General features: G+C 31.7%; 1 long non-coding RNA gene across 1 annotated transcript; it reads left to right on the forward strand.

Annotated features, from left to right (window-relative positions):
• Nucleotides 1-273: 273 nt before the first annotated feature.
• Nucleotides 274-12,681, forward strand: LOC129960964 (uncharacterized). The gene is made up of 3 exons (XR_008783732.1): nucleotides 274-403; nucleotides 3,113-3,360; nucleotides 12,348-12,681. It is a non-coding gene; the product is annotated as an uncharacterized LOC129960964 (long non-coding RNA).
• Nucleotides 12,682-26,591: the final 13,910 nt, after the last annotated feature.

The raw sequence follows: 26,591 nt of genomic DNA on the forward strand, positions 1-26,591 counted from the left end.
ACTCCAAACTTCAACGATTCGACTCCCTAAGGCAGATTAAAATGCACCAATTTCGCAAAAAGCAACGGGGGTGTCGCAGATTTTTCACTCTTAAATCCACCTTGCCATCGCGGTTCTTGTTGTTTTCGAAATGTAGGTAACAATTGGAATGAGAGTTGTTTAGCTTACTATGCAGAAGATTTTAGCCAATTGGATTGGGTGGTGAATATGCAAATTTTCAAGTAACTTATAAAAGGACTAATCATAGCTGTACTCTATTTTCTCTGTATTCTGCTGAGAATGCAATAAAATATTTTGGTCTGCTTACTACAAAAAGGAATGTAGTTTGAATTATAGAAGATTTGGCTTGCTCCTTTATAACTTGACTAATCCACTTATCAATTGCAACTTTCCCAGTAAAAAGGTAAGTTCTTAAATAAATTTCTGATATAATTTTGAAATGAAACTTCTTACGAGATGAATTTCATTTCGTTTAATAAAAATCTTGTCTTTTAGGGCATTTATGTCTGATATTGGGTAGTAATAATTTGAATATGCATATTTTTTGCAGTTTAGAAACTTTATTTGAATTATTTTAGAATAACGGAAGCTTTCACACACTACTCTTAAAAATGGAATTATTGACATCGTTTGAGGACGCGTTTATTTAAGTTCTTCTATTTGCCGTAGTCTCATTGCATTTTAAAATGTATGGATGTTTATTGAATTATGTTTTTAAAAGCAATAATTATTTTAGCAATTTACATTTAAAATAAAGCGTACGATTCATGAAACGTAGAAATTTGTATTATGTCGCCGAATTGATTTGTTATCCTTCAGCTCTCCGTGCCATTCATATAAGTTTATCATCTACAATTTCTTCAAAGTCGTTCATTCTCTGAATGCTATATTATGTTTCTTTAGTTTCTGTGAAAGATTTTGGCATATTTTACGGCAATTGCAGTTTATAAACGCTCCGTTTAAACACTTTTCTTATGTATTGGAAGAGAAAGTACTGTAAACATCCGAAACTTAACCCTTTACGTTCGGATGATGCGTCTCGGGCACCATTCAAGACGGTGCATCATTTTGAAGTTTTATTCAATTATTTTCCAACTTTGATTGTTGGGAATGAAAATATTTTGAGATTAATATCGTTGGATAATTGAGTTTAGAAGCATTTTAATATACAATTCTATTTTAATATACAGTTTAATATACAATATAAGTTTCTCTTAATTCTAATTTTTTAAATCGAACGAATTTTTGTGGTCCTTTAAACTTTTCTCTGATGTTCGCATTTTTAGAAATATACTTAGAAATATTCTTAAAATGTACATTACTAAATATACATTTATATAAATATATATATTTAGTAATTTCAATTAATCGGGTAATACGCAAGTATCAAGAAACAAAATACAGAAAGTTCCAAAACTGAGTACACAGTACACCTGAACGTATAAATTCTTTACTTCACAGGCTAAATGTTGCTTAAGGAAATTGCTTTTTACTAATGATATTCGATATATCTATCCAAAATCAAGAAAAATTAAGTAACATAATTTATTTTTAATAAAAATACAACATTTAAATAAAGTCACAACTGAGTATACAATTATTAACTTCGTTACTATAAAAAAATTAATATTTAGTTAGATTCTTTTGCCTGGACGACATTTTATAATTGCAGAGGCATAAATTTCACCAATTTTCTGTCTGTTTCATTCAAAAGTTTGACTTTTAAATTCCCTTAGTACTATCAAGAGATCCTCTTCATTTGTAAAGTCTTGTTCATGGACCGATTTCTCCAACTGAGACCATAAATTTTCTATAATATTAAGTCCAGAAATTGGAATGGCATCTGTAACCATTACTTGCAGTGGGACAATAAGTATAACTTTATCATCCTCGCAGTATGTTTTGGATCGTTTTCTTGCTGAATGATCAAGTTTTACCTTAGTCTTAATTTATTGGCACATTTTCGTAAATTTTTTAAAATGTAAATATCTATTAGTCTGTATAAAATGCCATTACTGAAAGATTTAACCCATTTGTTAGCATTCTACCCCAAAGGACAGATCCACCCCTTTACTTGACCTCTTTGTCTTCTTGGGATCTAGAATTTTTAAAATCTTTCGCAACACTGTTTAATCGGGTAGCGGGGCAGAATGATTGAAAATGAAATTTTTTGCAAAATTTAATATTTCCAAATTTAGTTCAGTGGCTACATGTCAATTTCTTCACTCTAACTCAAACCTTTATTTTGAAATCAGCTTTAATTCCAAAATTTATGGTGACACGGAACGGTCTGAAATTTCGAGATTTGATAAAAACTCAAGATCGAGTGCTATACCTCTTATTATAAGATCTTTGTTGCTTTGAAATGGGACCTAATACCTAAATTAGTCACGAAATTCACTCTCCCAGTAATCTGCTGTGGGCAAACTGAAGAGCTGGTGTTCACCCCCTCCCTTTCCAAAAAAATCGTACCTTAATCCGAAATTACGGCACATAGTGTTTTAAGATTTGTCTATTTTAAAAATCTATATAATTGGATCCCTGAATCAGCGTGCGAGAATATTTAATGACTTAAAAAGTACACAAGTATAAAACCAATAACTAAAGAAATGAAAATAATTGTGGTAAAATTATACATAAAACATACAAGAATTTAATGAAATTCGAAAAAAATTTGTTAAAAGAAAATCGGTATTATCAAGTGTTAAAATTCAAAGTGATATAAAATATTCTTGTGCAATAAATTATTTCAGTTATTGAAGGAAAAAAATTCTGAAAGATAATAATTTTGAAAACTCATTTTTCAATGAGCCTACCCAAAATTCCTTAGCAAATGTTAGTTTCGAGTCGAAATATCGACTATAAATAGTCTCAAACGATTCTTATATTCCTTATGTCATAATTTACAAATAGTATACCAGCCTATAAATTAAATTTATTCTTCATAGGAAAACTATTTAGTAAGGGCAGCCACACTTAATGTTTGTACTTCGATATGCTGTGACATTTATTGAATTTAAAATTTTTACTTAATACAATGGTTGACCATATAAAATAACTGAGTTTTCTCTACTAGTCTTCCCTATGCAATAATGGAAATTTTTCTTTTCAGCTCCAGCATTCTACAGTTTCAAGATAAACTGGGATCAGATGTCTACATTTATTCAAGAATCAAGTCGAGACGCATAGTTTTCAGCCTAATCGAATTTGTATACCAAGGTAGAGGAACTTGAAAGTCGGTGCCTTAAATTTCAGTGGTGGATGCAGCTGGCCATAAAAAAGCAACTGATGTATGATGCAATGATGCTTCCATTAACCAATGACATCGAAATTTACAGTCAAAATCGCATCGCGCGAAAAGTAAGATCACATAATTTTGGAATATTAAGATTAATCTACTTTTAAGATTAATTCCGAATAATTAGATTAAACTAAGATGAGAATACAACCTATTTTTCAAATTCAATAGTTACTATATGAAAAATAATTTCCAAATTATTAACTTAAATATTTTCTGCGTTGGAAACAATTCCTTTACAGGTGGTGGAAAATTCAATATCCAATTAAATGTATAAAAAAACTTTTAATAGTACTGATTTTTATTTTTAAGTTCCAAATTCTCTATTTTAATAGCATAAAAGATTGATTTCCTGCTGATATTTGACGTTGCCCCTCCCCGCGTAATAAATTCTCCTACAGTGCAGTTCCTTGTTATTAAGATTTGGTATTGCCCCTTCCCTTCCGCGGTGTATTTCGATTGCCATTTAATTTTCCCCCCTTGATATTCACAATACCTATTCCTTTTATAGTTGAAGGACATCCGGAGTGATGTCAATCCAAGCTTTTCCAGGAATGTGATCATCTCATCATAGAGGACGGTTAATAAAAACAATAGACATCGGGAAGAATGACTTATTATTAAATTTCACCGTTTAGACTCGGGGGAATATAATATATAGAAAATAACCATCGAACGCAAGGGCAGGAAATTTCAGACCCTTTCGAAAACATTATCAGAAAAATATATACTTCAAGAACAAAGGAATGATCGTAATTTTGGATTTTAAAAATGTTTGAAGAAAATAAACAATGAAAATCAATGTCAAATTGTATAACTTGTGAGTTTAAGCAATATCTAATTGAACTGCATAATTTATTTCCAAGATGCTAATTTCCCAGTGATAGTTACTCTCGGAGGATGAATACATTAATAAAAGTGAATAAGGCAAGTACCAAGAATTCTATTAGCCCTTTTTTGGGTCCTTAAATTTTTTTGAAATAGATTTTGTATTGTATTAGATTAAAATTTTGGAGAATTGCAATATTTCGGTAACAATTATATTTCATGCATACTTCCGAGCATTTAGCACATCGAATTCGCCACAACTGAATATTTTTAGAGTTTAGTCTTCTGAGTAAATTTCTCAAAACTAGAATCTAAAGAATTTGGTGCTAAATTCTCGAAATTTAACTCTTTTCATTACGCATCTGTTTAGTGCTAATCATTAATTTTCGATTTTGCTCTCGAATCTTCTCGGTTATATTGATCAATTAGATACTTGTATAAATTAGCATTTACAGTAGGCAATTCTTACTTTTTGCTATGCTATTATATAAATGTTGAAAGTAAAAGAATAATTTACGCTTAATGTGGAATAACATAAATATTGAGCTTATCAGCTGAACATGAAATAAAAAAATCCGGTTTTCCCACTCGCAAGGTCTATTTATCTTATGTCTAAACAGCGTGATCAAAGTGAACATGGCCAAAGTGAATGAAGAGAAATTTCGCTCTCGAAGCTTCTTGATTATTTTGATCAATTTCATACAAGTAGAAATGACCCTTTAAAGTGGAGAAATATTAATTTTTGCTTTGTTATTATATAAATTTTCAAACCTCAAAGTTAATTTACACTTAATATGGAATATAAGAAATATAAATATCAATGTACTTATCAGTACACTTGAATTAGGAAAAGCCGGTTGGCCGACAAACAAGGTCTATTTTTCTTAGGACAAAACTGGCAAAGCCAATGTAAACGGATTGTCATAAAAAGTTTTAGGAAATAAGAGCATTAAGTGTCCGAGTAGCACTTTATTGATCAAAAATGAATTGTTTCGTGGCCGGAAATATGTCATTATTCTCTTAAGGTATAAAGAAAGAATTTTCTTTTTAGAAGATTTGGCATTTGTTGAACCTTATTGCTTGTATTTTGGCTATCGTTTGTGTAACCGTGAATTTATAATCAAGGTGCCTTTTCTGGATCTTGTCTTAGGCGAGTTATTAAATCATTTTTATGCAAATAACAAAGTATTTACACAAATGTATGAAACTTGGTGTATCTGTTTTAGGAATTTCGAAAGACTAATGTTAATATTCCCGGAATATACAAAAATTACTTAAAATAACTTTTCCAAATTTGACTTTAGTGGTTTAGAGTTCATCTTTAAATAATTCAATTTTCAAAGTCAGAGGATATCCTTTCAATAAATAAATTTAATAAAGCTTTTATCAGCTTATAAATGTCTTAACAATTGAAAGATTATTGAGGATTTGTCATATCATAACTTTAAAATCAGCTTTTCTGAAATTGCTCCCTAGATGGCGTCAGTCGTAAAAAAATAATTTTTATTTAATCGAATAATTGACAATTCATTTCTGCAAATATTAAAATAGTACAGTTTCCCCGTGAATACCTATTTAAAATTTCATCACTAATTCGCCTGGAAATGAATGAAAAATTGACAAAATTGCATTTTTACAATCTGAAAAGATTTTATAAAGAAACAAAATCAACAAATTTTATTAAATGAATGGGCTTAGTAAAAAACATCAATTATTCTATTCCTACAGTTAAAAATTTGCAGTGTTATTCATACCTTTACCTTCTTGATCTGACGGAATAGATATATCGATCAGCCAGTTAAATAAAATGTACGACTGTAAATGACTTTACGTTTTCCAAAATTTTTTGTCTAAAACTGTTGCATCGTTAATAGGGTGAACTTTTTCCAGTAGCCTCGGATCTCGTGTGGATTATAAACATTTTTTCAAGAAAATTAGAAATAAGTAGATATTACGAACTCCTGGAAGCGCCTAGTAACAACTGTTCCTACTGTGTTCGAACGTGTACATCGCATGTTATAGGTCAGGTTGATACATAGTTTTAAGGTTACTTGTTAGGGTCGATTTTCTTACAGTTGCATGTCCCTCGACCAGGAAGCAAAGAGAAGCGGCGTTTAATGTGACGGATGCCATGGGTGAGAAATGCAGGATAGACCATCGGAGAACGAGGATAACGGCTAGTGTTCAATGCGTAGGATTATTTGGGTAAACTGCATCTGAGGTTTATAATACCGAAATTGGTACTAAATTCTTTTATAATCCTATGTAATTCGCGTTATGTGCGTAATTAATTAAATTTCATTCATATTAAATAGAGTAGGGAACGTTGATCGTGAGCCATGTCAGAAACGATTAGTCGTGGTAGTGATAAATCTAGCCTTAATTATTGTGGAGTGTTATAATGGTAACATGTAGAGGTATGGAAGCTGTGGTAGATGAGTGTTAGAAATTGGGAGATGCTTATTGGCGTTTCAAAATCAAGGGAAATATTTTTTCGATTTTTTGATCTTATGAAGAGTGTGTCGGAGATATTGTGGGTCGTATCGGTGTGTGGGTAATGGATGTGGTGAGGGAATATTGTGGGTCGTATCGGTGTGTGGGTAATGGATGTGGTGAGGGAATATTGTGGGTCGTATCGGTGTGTGGGTAATGGATGTGGTGAGGGAATATTGTGGGTCGTATCGGTGTGTGGGTAATGGATGTGGTGAGGGAATATTGTGGGTCGTATCGGTGTGTGGGTAATGGATGTGGTGAGGGAATATTGTGGGTCGTATCGGTGTGTGGGTAATGGATGTGGTGAGGGAATATTGTGGGTCGTATCGGTGTGTGGGTAATGGATGTGGTGAGGGAATATTGTGGGTCGTATCGGTGTGTGGGTAATGGATGTGGTGAGGGAATATTGTGGGTCGTATCGGTGTGTGGGTAATGGATGTGGTGAGGGAATATTGTGGGTCGTATCGGTGTGTGGGTAATGGATGTGGCGAGGGAATATTGTGGGTCGTATCGGTGTGTGGGTAATGGATGTGGCGAGGGAATATTGTGGGTCGTATCGGTGTGTGGGTAATGGATGTGGCGAGGGAACGTTGAATGTCGTATCGCTGTGTGGGTAGTGGATGTGGTGAGGGAACGTCGAAGGTCGTATCGGAGTGTGGGTCATGGATGTGGTAAGTGAATTTTATGGTTCGTGTCGAAGTGTGCGGGCAATGAATGTGTCCAGGGGATATTGCGACTCGTGTCGAAGCGTGCGGGCAATGAATGTGTCCAGGGGATATTGCGACTCGTGTCGAAGCGTGCGGGCAATGAATGTGTCCAGGGGATATTGCGACTCGTGTCGAAGCGTGCGGGTAATGAATGTGTCCAGGGGATATTGCGACTCGTGTCGAAGTGTGCGGGTAATGAATGTGTCCAGGGGATATTGCGACTCGTGTCGACGTGCGAGTTAAAATTTGTGGGGGAAGGTGTGGGTAATGATTTTGTGGAGTGAATTTTGGTTCTGTAAACAGAGCATTGGATAATGTCTGAATGTGTGCTGTGAACCGTGGCAATGCGGGATGTCTGAATGTGTGCTGTGAACCGTGGCAATGCGGGATGTCTGAATGTGTGCTGTGAACCGCGGCAATGCGGGATGTCTGAATGTGTGCTGTGAACCGCGGCAATGGGGGATGTCTGAATGTGTGCTGTGAACCGCGGCAATGGGGGATGTCTGAATGTGTGCTGTGAACCGCGGCAATGGGGGATGTCTGAATGTGTGCTGTGAACCGCGGCAATGGGGGATGTCTGAATGTGTGCTGTGAACCGCGGCAATGGGGGATGTCTGAATGTGTGCTGTGAACCGCGGCAATGGGGGGGGGGATGTCTGAATGTGTGCTGTGAACCGCGGCAATGGGGGGGGCATGTCTGAATGTGTGCTGTGAACCGTGGCAATGGGGGGGGCATGTCTGAATGTGTGCTGTGAACCGTGGCAATGGAGGGGCATGTCTGAATGTGTGCTGTGGTGGTTGGAACGGAAGTCGTAAATCTGAAAAGTGGTTAAATGTAGTGAATTGTAATTATAGACATCTGAAGGAGTTTATTACTTTCTATCAATAGAAGGGTTTTGGTTTTTTATCTTTAGACTGTAAATAGTGGCTATTGGAGAATGTGTAGAAAGAAAAGTGCATTTTTGCTAGTGATTAATACGGAAATTACACAAGTTGTGAAAGGTAGCTTTAAATGTAACGCATTTCTTTTAAAACAGATTTGTCAAAAATTCTGATTGTTTGAGAAATTGAAAAATTTACCTGCATTATTTCATAATATAAAAATTTAAACACTCTTGCAGTATGTTTATAATTGGCAGATAGACTTTCCTGTTAGTCATTTTTTAATTTTAGATTCGGATAGTAATATGGTTTATGGCAATTGAGAATTTGAAAATCAGAATTCCTTGAAAATATTTCTTACAATGATTATCACATATTGGGCAGTTCCTTTGGAGGTGGGGGGATAACCTAGACGTAATACTGCTTAATTGATCGTTTGCCAGTGTTACAAGATCCGCGTCCAAACTGCTATCTTGTCGCCTCAATCAACGGAAGCAGATAGTGTAAGTTTTGTGTTCCTTAGGGATTTGTGCATCTTCTGATTCTAAACGATTTGTTTTCCTAACGTATCAGAATAAACATCTAGACAATAAGCTCATAATTGCTTCGGAAATCCTTGATGCCAGTATCCAGCTTTAGGTTATCAGATTCTGTTTCGTAAGTATATTATATCAGGCAAAATTCAGTTTTTAATTACCTTGTCCTTACTAACTCAATTATTCTTTAGAGCTGAGAACTAAGAAGAATCCGGGCGTTCTAGGCTAACTGTATGGACGTTTCGTTCGAAAGTAATCGGAGCTATGGTTATTTTAATGCTTTTAAAATATTTTAGGCATTAATGTCATATCATGTTTTATTTTCCCCTAAAATAATCCAAAATTTTCATTACTTCAGAAAAATTATGTCTCGGGTATTTATATTATGTTTCGCGTTAGACTTTGAGGTGCGTATTTGAAATGAGTTAACATTAATTATTAACTACATATTTTCTGGATAATATTTCATTGACTTTTCTCATCCCTGAAATAATAGAACACCAAAACATTGAAAACTTTATGCTTTGTTGTAAATACTTTACTTAATACTTCTACCACCATGCGATCTTGGACAGTAAAACACTCGAGAGGCAAATTAAACATCCTTTCTCTCTTAAAGTAACAGCTATCTTTTAGTGAAGTAATTCATTTGTGACAAATCAGCTACTTAAGTACAGAACTTTTGTAAGTATAATGAAAAAAGCTGAGACTTTAGGAAACCTTTTTCCCAGAACTGATATCTAACTGAACAAAAACCGAATTTTCGTCATTAGGTTAAATTTTACAGAATTTGTGGATAATGCAAGACGTTGTGATCAGGGATATCTATTTCTCCTAGTTAGCAATCTTGGATAACCGGAGGTCAGGCAAGTAATAAGCCAAACAAATATGTATTTTAATCAGGCAATCAAAAAATTGAAGCATTTGTTGCCTTTCGGATCGGAAATTCTAAAAAAAACCATAGGCTAAATAGGAAATTTTCATTTTACATAACATTTTTGAATATTTCAGGTCTTATTGTTTGAACTCTATTCGATTATTCTAGTAGTTAATACTTTGGAGCCATGGGGATCATCAGTTATTTATATCTAGTTATTCTAGAAGCATGGGGGGGGGGCAACCTTGATGACCGGCAAAGGGCACTGAACTTAATCTCGGGCTTTGCCGACTACACTCACCGACACTACTGAGCAGAATTCTTCTAAACTTAGGTAATCTCTTATTATTGCCTTTATTCGATATTAGGTTAAATCGTGATGCAATTCGCGTTTGATGAAACTCCAAATTTGTAGTACTAAGCCGACTTTCATAATTTAATTCGGTATCTTTTTAAAAATTTAAGCCGCAATGATTCTTTTGGGTTATGAAGTATATTTTTCTGCATTATATTTTCAAAAGCGTCTGAAATTTCTTACCCGTACGGTTAGTGATAATTTTCATTACATTTTACCCCCACAATTTTATGTTATTGAGATACAGTTAGAATTTTAATGTATTTACTTATAATTACTATTTATTAATGGGATTGGAGTAGTTTAACATATTTGAAGGAACAAATTCTGGTTGCGAGTGTAGAAACATCTCTAAACGTTAGGTATAAAATAAACCCTTACATGAATCGTGCAGCGTTGTTTAAGAGGCACATGTAACGAAATCTTGCATCAAATTTCCTTTCCGTTTGATTACTCCTATCAGAGGAACTCTATCAAAGTCGTGTTGGAATTCTTTGAACCCTGGATGTATCGAAGTCTTTTAAAAAAAATTTCACCTAGTCTTAGTTGAAATAATAGGTAAACAAACATACGGAGTATTCACGGAATAAATAGTTCATTGTTCAACTTTTAATGTTAAAAAAATTAGATCGGGTAATATAAGATGTAATAAAATATTTCAATTATGAAATTGCAGTTAATTTGATAAGATTTACCTAATAAGATTTCCTTGGAGAATGTATTCGGTTTTGACTTCACAGGAATTATTTCCAACGAAGAATACCTTTTTATCTGATAACTAGACGATTCTCTCATTATTTAGTTAGTGTTCTAATAAAAGAATATTCAAATTAGCAGTAGTCTTCATTAATTTAGAAAAACCTCCTGAAATTCCATTAAAATGAATTTTAGTGGCTAGATTCCAAACTCTTGTGATTTTACTTTTATGTTCATGTGAATGATGGACCATGCAGTAAGTTCTAAAACATTTCTGATTTCAAAAAGGCCTTGCAGAAGAAGAACGGAGAGTTATTGGACATTCTCCTTTTATTAAATTATCAAGTTACTTTCAATTTCCTTGCCATCAGCTGAAATTAATGAAAAATTTTGTGAAATAGAAAACTTTCTTAACATGTGTGATCGAACAGGAACTAAAGCTTCTTTGGAGAACAATTACCTCAGCCCATTAGCTTGTATGGCGCGGCATGTTCAAACAATGGCCGTTATCCTAAAACTCCCAAATATAACCAGCCGTGAAAGTGAACATAATGGAGTTGAATGGTCTGATGGGTGAATTGAGTCCTCAATGAAAATGAACAGAAAACATGGCTGTCACTAAACGGAACTCCAATAAGTGCTTGAAGTATAAGATAGCAACCTTTCATTCAAGGACGTTTTCATATATTTTCGATGCGAGAGATTGAAAATCTCAAATGCAAGGAGCTTTTTGTATAACTGACCTGCAGTAAATGAAAGTAAAATAATCGGAACCAATTGTCTGGTAATCGGAAATCAACAGGAAGATCTAAAGTCTGAACAGATTCGTAATAATTATTAAGCTTTGAAGTTTTACTTCAATTCATTTCACGTGGACGCCTGAAGATGTTTCTCACCGTAATCTATTACTGTATTTGAAATATTCAGTTTCTATATTTTGAAGAGTGCTTAATTTGAAACTGCTCTCAATTCTGAATTGCTTAAAACATTCCATTCTTCTAGTGTTTTGAGATCCATTCTTTGCGAATTATGATTTCCTTATGCTTATTAGAACCGGAAGAATCTTATTTTCCTCACTTAAAATAAACTTCAGAAAAAAAATTCATCCAGATGCGAATCCATCTGCATTTGCTGATGATCCATCAAGAAGAGTGCTCCGATTCATGTCACTTTGCGATAATCATTCGAACCATCTCCTTCAAGTGGCTATTTTCGAATACCACACCCATCTTTGACAATTCTGGACAAAGTGGAAAAGTCTTCTCCTTGTAGGCATCATTATTCACCTTATTTTAAGATATGGTAAGTGATTGAATTTTGATTTGTGAAAGAAAGATTCAAATTTGAAATTATGAGTGATTATTTGATTTAATTATTTGCTCTTAATAATTTTATTTTTGGTTCCCAGAAAACCTTCCCTAGTTTTGTACGGAGCCTTAATAATCTTAGTATTTCTCTGATCAAGTTAATATTTCTTTAAAAATTGAGAATTAAGTTATGCTAATCGCTGAAGTTAAAAACATTTGACATAAATACCAAGATATTTATTTTCTGATAAATTTTATAAAACAAATTTTCTGAGTAGTATTATAAGAGCATATAATTGATAAATTGTTTGGAAATGCTTATGATTACTCGTGTCGGTTATTTCTAAATCCAAATATTTTTCCTGCAGATCTCACTCCATGATAACAAGGCTAACTAGACAGATGTTTTGAGAATGGTTGGAGAGCTGGAGTTGAATTGTCAAATATCCTGGAAATCCCTGCTTTCACAAGAACCTAAAGGATGCGAATCCGGCATTTCTACTGGCAGATAGCTTGAGGGACTCGCGTTATCAAGTTAATTGAATGACCTACTGGAAATGCGATGACTTGACTATTAGTAATGAGATGAGAAAGTAATGCCTCGTTGAAATCGAGTCTATAGACATTTCGAGGTCACTCATCTAATGGAATTGTTGAAAACTTGAACAATGTACTTTTATCTAATCTGTTTATATTAAATGTCTTGGAACTGCATTGTCACTCTGGCTATTGCGGCATTGAAATATAACTTCGGATTTTAAAAATGAAATTTTTCATTCACATTTCCAAATCTTGCTGCGAGTAAGAATAATATATGAATACTTCAAATTGTTTTGTTGTCCAGCGATTTTCATTGGTATATCTTCCATGACATTCGACAAGTGTATTTGATTTTCAATCAACTTTCCATTATAATATTTCTCTAAAGTTCTTGTAACTGTAATTTTCAGCTGCAGCAATCAAATATGTCTGATCAAATTGAAGATGATATTTTTGTTCTCAAATATATTTTAGTAGTGAATTAATCTTAAGCTACATTTTAAAATTCAAAAGTACTAGATTTCGTTTACCCTTTAATTTTCCCAGAAATATTGAAATCAGATTGATGTGTAAATAGATAAACAATTATTCTCCTTTGAACTATGCATCTCATTCAGTGATGAATGGATTAAACTGCGTTGCAAATAGTTTTCAATAACCGAATACTGAGTTTTTTTTAGTTACGGAGATATCATGGGGCTTAAGCATTTCTTTAATTCTGATTCAGCCTCCGTCTTTGGTTCTCCAAATAATAGACGTCCATAACTGAATTCACCTTGATAATTAAAACTTACCATGCTATACTATCAACGAGCAATGCATTGGAAGACTGTTTCAAAAGCCAACAATAATACTCAGTAGCCACATAGGTTAGAATTCATTTTTCCAATATATGCAAGGAAAAAATATTGTTCCTTTTCTTAGACCGCCACTTCATCCAGATCTAGAATTATTGTGGAGGAGAGTCTCGATTTGTTTTCAAATTATTTTTATAAACGATCGACTTTCCTACCACATCGACCAATATTGTTAAAGTAATTTTCAATCAATCTTGAAATGCAGATTGGTCCTGTCTGCTTCGTGTCGATCGAACTGTTTTCCTATCTGTGATGGAATGCGGTAGTGTCGAATATGGCTCTGTTCTACATTCCCGTTTCTTTTCACAATCAGGGTGAAGTTTAGGATATTATACCTTACTATAGTATTATTGTAGAATGGTAGCAACTTTGTCTATTAATGCTCTCCAATAGTGTATTATTTATTCTGTTAGGTGCAATGTTCTTCCAGACGTTTTCTACGAAGATTCACACAAACGATATTCTTGATCATTCTCCTTAGATGGAAGGAAGCATTCTTCATCATAATCCTTTCGGGAGCTTTTCAGACTGATAGTTGTATTTATTTCGTATTTTAATCAACTTAGTCAATTCTATCAGTGTTGTTCACCATTTTTATGGAATTTATCAATTCTTGAAACATGTATAGTGCGCATTTATTATGGAAGGTCACATTCGAAATGACAAACTCGGTTATTTACATTGGCATCGTGAATATTCTGAAATTATTAGTTGCTCCTTTGAAAAATCACTTGTTAAAAAAAAAAAAAATACTTCGAATGATATGTACTTCCAAACGATTTCTTTATTCTCTTTTCAAGAGAGCCCTCGCTTGTCATTACTTGAAAGGAAATTTCGCAGGAAGCTCTATAATCAATTACTGAATTCTTGCCTCCATCCATTGCATTTGCTGAACTACATTCTGCCTCTGCCATTTGTCAGAGATGCTTTTTCTTAAGAAAAAAGAAAGCTGAGAACGGACACAAATTTCAGAATTAAAAGACGCGGTGGCCTTATGTTAACTAAATTTCGTATTGAAAATTAATACTCTTGGATATATATTACACTGCAGTATCCTCTAATTTCAAGTCATTGTGAAGACATATGGAATATTCAATATATTTGACTATATATCCATCAAAAAATATCGGCTGATGTATTTTCACTCAGTTGTATTTTTTATTTAGGGAAATGCAAATTTAAAGATTTTAAATTGGGAAGGTCATTAGTATTTGTCATATTATGTAGTTCTAACTTCCATTTTCTGTTTTCATGTTTGTGTCTTAGTACTGCAGTTGCTGACATAGCTGAATTTTATTCACGAAAAATATAAGTATATTCAGATATATTATTTTAATGTGCGCTTTGAGTTTTCGGCGCAGCTTATTTCATTCAAGGATACTGCACACAAAAAATAGTCTGTCATATTTCGATTAAATTTGCTTTCTCATTAAAATAAGGTACATGAAAGTGATAGTTTTTCAGATTGTATCTTTTTTTTTTTTTTTTTTTTTTTTGCTGACAGTTGTTTCATAATTTTGAAATGGCAGAAACTATGGTATGTAAAAGGTTCTGAAAGGTTTCTTACGCATGAATTGATAAGTTGGCAGTAAATTTTACACGCATAACTATTCTCCTGAATACTAATTTTACAGAGAATAGAAATTTTCGATTGAATATAAGCTCGCTAGTTTATGGAAATTAATTTCTCAATGACATTCCTCAATTCATTTCTTCGACAAAAGTTCGTCTTGTCAATGTGGCACGGAAGAAGTCTATATAAATCACTTGATCAAGGCCTTTGCACAATGACGAAAATTCAACTCAGATGGCCTAAAATTTGAATGTTTCTTGACGTCGAACTCTCGAAATTTCCAGCCATAAAATCTTTTATTAACGACATATTATCAAAGCTCTTGTCTATAGTTCTCTTCTAATGTAAAAAGACCACTATTCTCTTCAGTGTCCTATGTATTCAAGTGTCGTCTGTTCCTCCATGATAGGTGGGCTTGCTCTTCGGCGGCCCCATCAAGTTTCTCGTATTGCTCTGGCTAGGTCGAGTTATTGCTTGATTATTATACATTAGTGTAACTGCAAATAAAAATGTTAACCATTAATTTAATGAAAATGCTTGAATGCTACGAATGTGGTTACTTTAGCGCAATTGTATTATAGCTTTGACTGTACAATATTTATTTAAAATATTCGTTTGACAGATAGCTATGATTCTCTAGTGTAACTATTTTATTTTATTTCTATTCCCATGTAACTATTTTGGTTCTGCTAAAATGATTTATATTGAAAATTTCGTGTAGTGATTAAGAATTATTTTATTATATATTTTATAGTAAAGACGTCATTACCTGAGTACTTAAAATAGCTAGTATTACGTAACGAAATTGTTCTGTAATGTTCATACGCAATATTTTGCGGTGACAGAGAAATAGAAGATTCCAAAGATGATCGGTAGTTGTGTGGATTATTCTGTTTGTATTTGCAAATCGGCAGTCATTTTGTGATGAAATAATTAGAAAATTATTAATTTTTAATGAAGCTTGACATTTCAGTATGTGCCATAATACCTTGTATGTTTTCTTTTTCAGAAGTGTAAAGATGTATTAATTATATAATAAATCAGTTTAAATATCTGACTTTTAATATAGGATTAAATTTTAGAGAATTTTTCAACATTATCTGATAAATATATTAAATTTATTAACTAACTGCATCCATTTAATATCTCGAAACGTTTTTTAAATTTAAGAAAATTTTTATTTAAATTTTAAAGCTTTAAAAATTTTTATTTTGTATCTAAAGCAATATGTATTAAATAGCTTGTCCTTAGTTGAATTCTAATACTTCTTTAACTTAGCTTTCCCGTTTAGGATTCTTGGTTGGTTCGGCCGGCCAATCAATCAAGAATCCTTTGAATTTGTGAAAGCATTATTTGATCGTCATGCCTGATCAACATGGGGATTAATGTGCTTTGAACAAATATTGAATCGAATTGCGTAGTAAGCTTTAGCAAAAATTAAATTGAAAAGTACTTTCCATTAATAAAATACCGCGACTTGTATCTAGATGAATGTCGAATGGATGCAGTTAATAATAACAATACGGGCGGATAATATTTTAAAGTTTCTCTTACTATTAAATTAACTCGAATCATTTCTTTTATTACATTTAAATGTTTTAGTTTGTAAATGATCTGCGCCTTAAATATATCAATTTCTGATTATTTTACCTACGAAATTGCTTAGATTTTCAATGTAATAATAAGTTTAAATATAACAAAAGAAAGTTCCGGATATATTTTTTGAAATTATTAATGTCCCAATTCGTATAAATGTATTTTCAATGCTCTATTTTTTTAGTGTATAATTTTATGCAATGTTTTTACTTTACCATCCTTATTTCAAAGATGGAATTTAGTAAACAAATGAAAAATGATATCTCTATGCTGGAATTTAAAAAAAATATGCAATTGTTTTATGTTAAATTTTTGAAAACAATACATGGTATTAATTATTTAGCTAATGAATGTAAATGTATATTGATTCTATCCCAGTAGGGCCTTTGCATATTGATTTTAAGATACTATAGTATTTGCAATATGTAAATTTAAAACTAAAATGTATGATTATTTCAGTTCTGAAAAACATTTTAACTAACGTGGCCTTGCTATTTTATTTTACTAAACTTGCTGTTTTAAATGTACTTTTATTTCATTTTTAATGTTGTAATGGCTATTTGTACATTTACCATATGTATTAGTGTTGTAAATTGGCAAATAAAATTCTTATTTTTCTTTGTGGAGTCATTTTATTAGTCTTTAAATATGCTTATTTAAGTAAAGAATTGAAATGAACCAGTTTTCTTGCCCTTAAGTTTACCAAATAGGATAAATGGGATGTAAGGTATATCTTTAAAACCCCTTTACAAAAAACGCGCAGCACGTTTCTAACATATATAAAATCGATCAGTTTCTTGCATGAAATTCTTGTACTTTTGATTTATTTGATGGTTTCTAATATTTTATATTAACATTCCTGTAATAGTATTTATAAAGAGAAATATATAGGAATTTTACTTTATCCTTACAGGGTTTGTTACCATCAGGAAGCCAATCTGAAGAATATTACTGTGGTTTTTACACAATCGTCAACCAAAAAAATGCAACACCTAACTTTGTCACATTTTTAGAATTGATATTAATGGACTGAATCGAAGTCACAGGTTTGCTCCTATCGACAAAACTAATTTAACTGAGTTTTCATTAACAAATCTTTTTTTCCCCTCAATAATCCGATCCAACAGGCCTTTTTATGTACGTATTATATTGGGTAAACATTTATTTCGCTATAAAAATTAACTCGTTTATTAAAGCCTGTGACTGAGATGCAAATATCGTAAAGATGTTCGAAGCCAATTAAATTCTCTATTAAAAGGAAGGAATTTTGATTTCATGCCAAAATAACGGTAAATCGAATAGGAGAATTTTCATTGGATTATGTATAATTTTACAATAGAACTTATTTTATATAATGCAACATCTGTTTTAATAATTGGAATAATTAAAGATTTTAAAAATATTTTATAAAATTGTAAGTAATTTTTACTGAAGAATAATTATAAGTATTGCATAAATCCAACATCTGCTTAAAGATTAATGGAATTTCCTCGTTTTACATCTTCCGAAGTTCGAAAAACACATAGTGGGTAAAAGAAGTATTGGCAACTGCATCTTAATGGGCGTATTTAAAATGTATTCCGAATCGCAAATTGAAGCATAAAATAAACATTATAATGCATTTTGTTAAGAATTTACTTTAAAATTTATTTATTTGTACTATCAGTCTACCTACTAAGAATAAAAATATGTAAAATGAAGGTAAAAAAAATATTGGCAAAGTGCCAAGAATCGTCATATTGAAAGCACCTGATGTTAGGAAAGAATGCGTATTTTCCTAAAGTCACATTGATCTGTTGAACTTCTGGGTCGTTTTTATTTAACGCTGATTAAAATATCTACAAAATCGGAAGAGTTGGATGCGAGTATAAAAAACATTACCCGTCACAGAAATGATGACATATATATCGTGAAATTGGAAATCAACTGCAAATTAGTTTATTCACTGTCAGAAGTGTCGTCAAAAAGTTTCAAGAAACGGGTTGAACAGATAATAAGGTCAGAACTGGGCGGCCACGAATATTTTCCACAAGGGTGAAGCGTGACATTATCAGAGAAATAAAAAAAAAAAAAAGTGCACCTCACTTGGCCCAACAAGTGGCAAATACTTCGCAAAAAATATTTAGTTCCCGGACAATTCGAAATGTTTTACATGGAAGTGACTATTATGGAAGAGTAGCTACTTGGAAGCCTTTCATTTCTGAAAAAAAAAAAAAAAAAAAAAAAAAAAAAAAAACAGGGAACTTAGACTGGATTTCTCAAAAGCTAATATTGATCGGCCAGACAAATTTTGGAATAAAGTCATATTTTCGGATGAATCGAAATTCAATATTTTTGGAAGCGATTTGTATGGAGAAAGCCGAATTCTGAATTTGAAACATGAAATGTAACAGCTACTGTGAAACACGGAAGGGGGGGGGGAAGCGCCTTGGTGTGGGGCTGTATGGCAGCGAATGGAGTCTTTAATTTGCATTTTATTGAAGGTAAAATGACAGCACTTTCGTACATCGAAATATTGAGCTGTAATTTAACCCTTTAAAGGGCCGTTTTTTTTCTAGTCATATTATGTTAAAATATTTTTAGGCTTGCAATTAGAATAAGAAAAGGGATTCATATAGCTTATTAGATAAATTTAATTTGATTAATTAATTTGGTTAATTAATAAATAAGGGACAAACCAAGACGCATCATTTTGTGAGATAAAGAACTGAAGCATCTAAGTTTCTGTCTTTCTAAAAAAATTTGTCAGAACTTATGCCAACCTACATAATTTCATACTTAGATTGATAAATTTGGTGGGAAGCGCATACTTCCCATGGCCTTAGAAAGGGTTAAAGGCGAGTACTCAAAAACTTGGGTTGGAAATGTCATTTGTGTTTCAGCAAGAAAACGACCCCAAGCATACAGCGTATAAAACACGGGAATGGTTACTCTACAATGCACCTCAGCAGTTAAAAACACCACCTCAGTCTCCGGACCTTAACAAAATTGAAAAGTTATGGCACCAATTGGATTTAGCTGTCAGGAAACGCAAAATATCATCTAAAGAGAGTCTGAAATGTATACGCCTTCAAGAATGGCAAAATATACATAGTGATACCATGAAAACGTTGGTTTTGTCAATGAAGAATAAATTACAAACAATCATAAAGGTGAAAGGTATGCATACAAAGTATTGAATATGACCTGCGTTTATCTACACTACGCTGTTTCATTTTGTCAATACTTTTTTTGACAAGCTTGTTGCCGTTTTTGCTCCCTTTTATTTTTGAAAACTTTATTAAAATGAAAGTTCCATTTTATTTTAAGTTTTTATTGTCTTTATACTTTATTATATTATGTTTAAATTATCAAACATTTTCTGAGTTAAGTGATATGTTTAAATATAAGCAATTGCCAATACTTTTTTTACCCATTGTACTTGACATGTCTGTCTGTGACAAAGATAACACAAACCGCTTTCAGGTAGACGGATGGTATATGGTCATTACGCCAAATTTATAGATTCCTATGACATTTTGAGAAAATTCAGAAAGTGTATCAGTCCAGATTTTTGAATATACGCTAACACATTAGATACGAAACGAAGAGTAAGATAAGTAAGATTCGGCACATAGATTGACATCTGTAGCATAAACATCAAATTTTAAGACAACAAACAAATTACAGAAAACAGGCATATTGTTGATGAATTATTAAAGGATTTAGATGCAGTCGAAAATTCAAGCAATGAAATTGATCTATTAGGAGAAAGACAAACTAGAGCAATTATTAAAGCTAAAGAAATGTTTCATTTAAAATGTGTATCTGAAACAGAAGCAAAAAATTTGAAATAAAATGTTTCTAAAAACAATAGACCATTGTTAAAAGGAATTTGCGTCATTTGTGGTTCTAAAAAAGAATCGTTTTTTAGGTGTAACATTAAAAGAGAAATATTCTTAGGTGAAGGACTGGAGTCCTAAAAAATATATTATAAACTAGAAACTAGTTATTTGGGAATAAATTAATTGAAAAGAAAAACAGATCTAAAAAAAGATGTTAAAGAATTTTTATATACTCAAGATGTTTATACTAGATATATATTTCTTTTGAATGTACGAATAATAGTTTTATAACAAATGGCAACGGGGATAAATGGCAAGCCGATTTATTATTTATCAAACAATGGTGTTAATGGTGTTAATTATCTACTAACAGTTATTGATATATTTAGTAAATATGCTTGGATTGACCCAACGAAAAGAAAGACTGGAGAAGAAAATATTGAAGCATTTAAAATGATTTTTAAAGAAAGAATTTCTGAAAATCTTCAAACAGATAAAAGAATTTATGAAAAAATACCTCAAAAATTATTTAACGTTAATAATATGTATTGGTTTACAACCGAAAGTGTTGAAATTAAATGTTCTTTAGTTTAACGATTCAGTCAGTCGTACTATTAATACTAAAAATTAGAAAACATTTATCAGTTAATAAAAATTAATAAATAAAAGGAAAAAAAATGTTTAAAACTATTCATCGGTCTCCAAACTCGAACTGAAGACCGGCAAAAAACAGCGGAAAGCACTATGGCTTTCTGTTCACCAGACCACACATCAAAGGGGTCTAAGATTCTTAAGATGTTTAATCACTTGAAGTTTCAAATACGATGAGAATATCATCAAGAACAATGCTAATAGTAAGAATGATTTACGCGCATTTGCAAGATCTCAACACTTAAATTTTCAATTAAATTTATAGATATTTTAAGGTCAATTTTTATTCCATAAAATATGAAAATTGGTCGGATTCGTAGTAACGGTGGAATTTATAGGGAGAATAATAATCAAAACAAATAAGAAAAGGAAAATATACAAAAATATTCCTCGGTTTCGAGAGTCGAATTAAAGGCCAGCAAAAATTTTCCTGTCGCTTTAACCGCGAAGAAACACTTTTCCTCAGTAACACCGGGGACTAAGACTTTTAATACGATTAACCACGCCATGTTTCAAATGCGTTGGAAATCTCATCTAAAAGCACAATGCTAGTAATACGTGGGGCGTGCTAGCCTAGTGATAAGGTCTCGGCTTCAGAATCGGTGGTTTCAATTTGGAGACCCGATTCCATTTAAGATACGTCATGAAAATGGGTGAGGTGCTCGTGAAATCCGTCGGAGCCAAGCTTCCTCACGCTAGTGTGGTGTGGAATCTTGGAGAGGGGGGCAGCACTGGTGTCTTCATTGTCATCTGAACGCGGTTCAAATTAACGAGGTCTTTCTCAAAATAGCCTTAATGTTGATATGAAATGGGACGTTAATATAAGTAAATTAAACTAAGCTAAGAATACGAATGACTTAACGAATGTTCAAGATATTGACACTTCAAACTTCAATTAAATTTGGAAGATTTCTTGATGTAAAATTTTATTTTATAAAGAATGAAATCAGACAAATTCTTAGTAACTGTAGAATTAGTATGGACAATGTAAATGAAACATAAAAATTACTAAAATATATATATATATATATATATATATATATATATATATATATATATATATATATATATATATATATATATATATATATATATATATATATATATATATATAAATATTCATAAATTTCCAGTCTCGACCTGAAGACCAGCAAAAGCAGTGGAAAGCACCATACCATTCTATACACCAGGCAGCATCTCCCTCAAGCAGCTGGAGGATCTAATATTCACAATTCGATAATTCCACTTTCCGTTTGAAATGGGATTGAAATATCATCTAAAAGCACAATGCTAGGAATATGAATGATATGTGCGCATGTGCAATTACCTGACACTTAAAATATCTATTAAACTCATATATCTTTTGGCATAAAATTATATTTTATGAAGTGTGAAAATATTACGAATTCGTAGTAACAGAATTAGTAGAATTAATATGGAAAATATGAATAATTCAAAAAAATTACTAAAAATATATAAAACAATTTTCCTGTTTCATGACTCGAACTGAAGATCTACAAAAAGCCGAGAAAAGCACCCTGTTGTTTTATCTACCAAACCACATATTCCTCCATTAACTCGGGGGTCTATGATTCTTAACATGACTAAACACTTCAAGATTTTAATGCCACGGAAATCTAGGTTCAATGCAGAATGCCAAGAAAACGAATGATCTGAATGAATATCAATTCAATTTATAGACATTTTGGCGTCAAATTTTAATTTACGAAATTTGTCTGAATTCGTAATAACTGCAGAATTAGTATTTAGAATAAAAATGAAAGAAATAAGAAAAAAATATAAAACTATTCGTCGGTGTTCTTATTCGAACTCAAGACCCACACCGTTCAATCCACCAGGCCACAAATTCCTTCTATAGCGTACGGTCTAAGATTCTTAATACGATTAACCACTGAAATTTCATGTGCGATGGAAATCTCGTCTGAAAGCCCAATGCTAAGAACACGGATGATCTCTGCGCATGTACAAGATCTGTACATTTAAAATGTGAATTAAATTTATAGATATTTTGTCGTTTAATATTCTTTCGTGAAGTAGGAAAATTGATGCAATTTGTAGTAACTGCAAAATTAGTACTTAAATAATAATGAAAAAAGAATAAAAATATATAAAAAATTATTTGTGGGATTCCAGACTCAAACTGAAGACCAGCAAAAAGCAACCTGAAGCACCATGTCGTTTTATTCACCAGGTCACACATTCCTTCTCTACTACAACTGTCTAAGATTCTTAATAAAATTGAACATTTCAATTTTCAAATGCGGTGGAAATCTCGTTTGAAAGCACAATATTAAGAATACGGATGATCTCTACGCATGTGCAAGTTCTCGACATTTAAAGTATCAATTAATTTTACAAATTCTCGACTTATTTTCTTTCAAATTCGACGTCAAATTTTTTTTTATGAAGTAGGAAAATGGGTCGAATTCGTAGTAACTGTTAAATTATTATTTAAATATTCATGAAAAATTTTAAAAAAAGGATAAATATATATAAAAATTAATCGTCGACTTCAAGACTCGAACTGAAGACCAGCAAAATGTATTAGAAAATACACGGCCTTCTTTTCCAGGTCACACATTCCTTCTCTACCACGATGGTCTAAATTTATAAATACGATTAACCAAGTTTCAAATGCGGTGGAAATCTCGTCTGAAAGCATTATGCGAAGAATAAGGATTATCTCTGAGCATGTGCAAAATCTCTACATTTAAAATATAAATTAAATTTACAAATATTTTGACGTTAAATTTTCTCTTATGAAGTAGGAAAATTTGTCGAATTCGTAGTAATTGTAAAATTATTGTTTATATGAATGAAAAAATTTAAAAAAAAGAATATAAATATATAAAAATTATTCTTCAGCTACCAGATTGGAACTGAAGACCAGTAAAAAGCAGCGGAAAGCACCATACTGCTCTATCCACCAGGCCACACATTCCCTCTCTACCATAACTGTCTAAGATTCTTAATACATTTAACCGAAGTCTCTATTGCGATGGAAATATCCTCTGAAAGCACAATGCTAAGAATACGGAGCATCTCTGCGCATGTCGAAGATCTCGGCACTTAAAATTTTAATTCAATTTATAGATATTTTAACGTCAAATTTTCTTTCATGAAGTAGGAAAATTGGTCGAATTCGTAGTAATTGTAAAATTATTATTTAACTATTAATGAAAAAAAATTTAAAAATATATGATAATATTTTAAAATTCTTCGTCGGCTTCCAGACTCGAACTGAGTGCCAGCTAAATCAGCAGTAACCACCATGGCGTTCTAACCACCAGGCCACACATTCCTTCTGTAGCGTAACTGTCTAAGATTTTTAATATGTTTAACCACTTTAAGTTTCAAACTGGATGGGAATCTCGTCTCAAAGCACAATGGTAAGAATACGGATGATCTCTGCGCATGTACAAGATCACGACACCATAATGAATTGTTTTATGAACATTTATCGTGATTTTTATGTCAGCAAAATGTGTATTATTTAGAAAGAATTATTTAATTCTGAAACAAATCCCTTCAAGTTTGCTTTTTAAAATTTTATTAAATTTATATAATTTATCAATAGATATTGTAATTAGAACTGTATGTATTGTAACATATTGTATAGATCTCATTAGATCTAATACTTAACAGTTCTGATTCAAAATGCTGCTTTGAAGTTAGTTAAAGTATGCATCCCCGTATTTATTTTTTTTCAGTAAAATATTTTGAATTTCGTTAAGACTTTGAGATTTTTTGGAATGTTTTTGAAAGATAAGTGCTGATGGGCGTTTTCTTATTAAAAGGTCTAGCCTTCAGAAACATTTTGTTTCTGATTATCTTTTGAAAGATTTACATTTTCCCTCCTTAATTCGAAATTTTTATTTGAAAAAAATAACGTCTTTTTGCCCAAACATTATTAGATAATTATTATTGTCATTTCATATCATTCACTTCAATGATTTATAACTATCTCGGATCATTTGTCTAATTATATGCCCTAATCTTGTATCTTTGAAATGGAAGAAAGAGTAAACTAATTAGATAGTGGATATAAATAATTTCCGTAGGTGCGAAACGCTAGCAAACCACGCGGCAACCAACGTGTAAATACTTTTTTGTAGCTACGAATTATATATTAAAATGCTTAACATATTTGACATTTTATTTTGCCTTTGTCTATTTTAAACAATGTTTCCAATTAAAAAAAATATTTTTAACTGATTATAATATATGGTGTTATTTATCTTGAATGATAAACAAAAACTGTATGAGATTTGATATGAGGAAATTTAATAATTATGGGTTGCATAAAGGTAATTTTTGATTAATTTTTATATCTGAATAAAAATATTAAATACGTCATACCAGTGATTGAAACTTAGTTTTTGTAAAAGAATTTGAACACGTATCTGATTTCCAGGCTTTTTTTCATATATTATCGGGTAGATCTGTTAATTGAGAAATTTTTGTAAAACTACATATATTACCATGTTTTTAGTAAATTTCGCAGCTGTGTTTTATCTAAATTGCTATAAAAACTAGGCAATGTTGTATATTTAACTTTTTTATATATTATTAGCTACTTTGTAGGAACGAGAAGTTTCAAAAGAAGTGAACAAATCACAAAATCTTTCATCTGTTTAATATTAATTGCCAATAAAGGGAAATATCCGTTGGTTGCTAATATGGCAAAACAAGCGATCAAAGATTTTCGTTCGGAATTTTTCTGCAAAATATTCTGCTGAAATTCTGTTTTTGAATACAATGTATCGAGTGAAGATAACTAAAATATTTCACATAAACAAAGAAATCTTTTTAAGAATGTGTATGATATTGACATTTTTAACTTAATCTTCGTGTCTTTAGTATGTTTCACTACTGATGTATTCGAATCCTATAATTAAAAATAGGTAGATGTTTCACTTTCAGCTTTGCCAATCGTGCATCACAAAAGTATTTCTTCGCAACTTCATGCCTTGGCGATCTTTCAAAGAGCCAAAATGGAAATTTAAGCATGAGAAGTTTGAAATATTTGGCGAAAAAGAAAGATGCAAAATTGAAAAATAAATTGCCATATTCGCTTCAACAGGGTTACCGCTATTTTATCGAAGTTCTCAAAAATCAGATTTTGTCTTTTTTCTGATTTGAAAGCTATTGTATGATTATTGCTTATCTCTCAGTAAATCTTCAAAATGGTTTATTCAACAAACGTGAGTACAATTTAGTTTATTTTATTTATTTTTTACTAAAATTTAAAGTGCTTTTAAATTAAGTTTTGTTTCTCATTTCGAATTGACAAAATTATAATCAATTCGTAGTAAGACTGTGTGTTATAAGATGGATTATTTTATGAACATTCATCGTGATTTTTATGTAAGCAAAATGTGTATTATTTAGAAAGAATTATTTAAGTCAGAACAAATTTTTTTATGGATTTCGGGTGAAACCTTTTCAAAATTTTAGAAAATGTGTATAATTTATAAATATATATTGTATCAAAATCGGCGTATGTTACCACCAATAACTAAATATATAAATGTGTAGTTATTTTACGAA

Source organism: Argiope bruennichi, chromosome X2 (genome assembly GCF_947563725.1).
Source record: "Argiope bruennichi chromosome X2, qqArgBrue1.1, whole genome shotgun sequence".
Lineage (NCBI taxonomy): Eukaryota > Metazoa > Arthropoda > Arachnida > Araneae > Araneidae > Argiope > Argiope bruennichi.